We start from the raw sequence: 2,335 nt of genomic DNA, 5'->3' as shown, positions 1-2,335 counted from the left end.
TAATCGCAGGCACTGAGGCTATTTTGATGTTTAAGTARATGTATTATACATTATTTTTGGAAAAATCAATTTATTTTATTCAAAATAGTCTCCTTCTGCTTCAATACAGCTTTTCGCAGTCCAAAAGCATGTCGAACGAGCTTTTTAGCTAGTTAGCCGGTATGGCCGCAGTATGCCGGTGCAAGCCTTTTGAATGGCCTCTACATCTGCATAACGCTCTCCTTTTATGGGCAAATGCATTTTTCCGAAAAGCAAGAAGTCGCTYGGTGCCATATCTGGGGAATACGGGGAGTGGTTAATGATTCAAATGTGATTTTTGGTCAAATAATCGCCCTTCGAATGTTGGATTCTGAGACATTTTTGGTCGTCAGTCAATTTTTGCGGAAGAAACGGCGCACACACCTTCCATAGACCCAAAAGTTCGGTCAAAATGCGATAAATCGATGTTTTGGCGATGTTCAATTTATTTATTTTTAACTTTTTCGTGTTTGTGTAGCTATTATATTTTATATAAAACAAAAAAGAAAAACACCACAATCGATTAATGTCCATGATGATCCCTATTCGGTATATTCAAAATGGAAAACAAGAGTTATTTTTWATTTTGTGACATGCTAAGTATCAGGTAATAATTTGAGACAATTGGTTGTGACTATATACTCGAGACTGTGTTGGGAATAGTAACTATAGTACTCAAAAATTGAGATTTCACCACAAAATCTATAGGTATATTTGCTTCAGTAGTACAGTATTTAAACGCAATTAAATTTGAAGTGAAATTTTATAAATATTCCTTCCACGTTCATCCCACTCTGCCATGCCACAAATATTTGCCTCGTGCTAAATATAGGTCAATGTAATTAAATTACATGTAGTGCTTATATGTATTTAGAATTTGATCATTTCGCCAACACATTTCGCAACAGAAATTAATTTGCGGCATTAATAGCTTTAGTGAATAATTAGTTTTATATCCGACTTATGTGTGTAAAAGTGAAGCTAAAGTGCGAAAGCATTTTGCTCTACCCAATGTGAGTGTGTTACGTAATTGTGGTATATATTGTTTGGTTGTTTAGTGTACTTACGCAGTACTTTAATCGGAACTGTAAAGCACTAGCACAATTTTCTCAATACTTCTTTTCCGATTATCGATATAACCGAGGATATAACACAACTAACTTCTCCGCATTGTTGAGAAWGATTTTTAATCCTCACATTCACGGCCATCTTCTCAGCACCGTGGTTAAACTGGATCCAAATTGAGCACATTTGCTAAGAGTTTTAGTGYCGCGGAATCTTCTGAAAAGATGACGAGAAATAAGCACTAATTCACCGGGCTGACAATGTGGTCTCTAMATATTGTGTGCCTTTGGAATTGTAATTTTATGGAGTAACTATGCAATTGCGTTCTTACGAATAAGAAACAAGGATATGGATAGTAATACAGGCATTGTTGAATATGGAGCCATCCACTTCCCCTTTTCAAATGTTTCGTATTATCACACTCGCAATAAATATACTCAAATAAGTGGCTGTGAACATTTATAAGTTCTAAATATATATTTATTTTATACTGAAAAGTCAGTGCTGTTTTGACGTTCCCAGTTGACCTTATTTTGCCAGACTGAATTAAAGACTCCTGTTGTCGCCAAGTGAATTKCACACGACATTTCCATTGTTCATTGGGAATTGAACCAGTCATTTTAATGAACAGCAGTTTTAATATACTTAATAGTCTTAACACATATTGCTACAAACGTCCGTTAAAGGTACGGTTTTAATAACAGAATTTCTACCATCAGACCTTCACCTTGTGGAAATTTAAAAATTTCTGTAAATCATAAAAAAACGCTATATTAATGTGAGATTGTATTACAGGAAATTTTGAATGAAAACTTCTTCTTTAYTGGCSTAGACACCGTTTACGAGGTTATRTCCATGTTTACTACAACKCGCCAAACGTTCTTTGTTTTCGTTGTTTAGCGCCAATTGAAGATTCCAAGTGTAKCCATGTCCTTCTCACCCTGGTCTTTCCAACGAAGAACATTTTTTCAGAGCTCGAGAGTTTTCATTCATGACACGTATAACTCGTACAASTKATMGTTCCATCGACTGCGGTATTMACRAAGAACMATAATTSTTCCGCAGAACCTTTCTCTCGAMAACTCGTAACGCCGGCTCATCAGATGTTGTCATCGTCCATGCACTGCACCATAAAGAAGGACGGGAATGATGAGAGACTTGTATAATTTGGTCTTTGTTCGTCGAGAGAGGACTTTACTTCTCAATTGCCTACTCAGTCCAAGGTAGCAGTTGCTGGCAAGAGTTATTCTGC

The sequence above is a fragment of the Bactrocera latifrons genome, unplaced genomic scaffold (genome assembly GCF_001853355.1).
Source record: "Bactrocera latifrons isolate USDA-ARS-PBARC rearing strain unplaced genomic scaffold, ASM185335v1 scaffold_156, whole genome shotgun sequence".
In the NCBI taxonomy this organism is placed as follows: domain Eukaryota; kingdom Metazoa; phylum Arthropoda; class Insecta; order Diptera; family Tephritidae; genus Bactrocera; species Bactrocera latifrons.
This window is presented reverse-complemented; position numbering follows the sequence as displayed.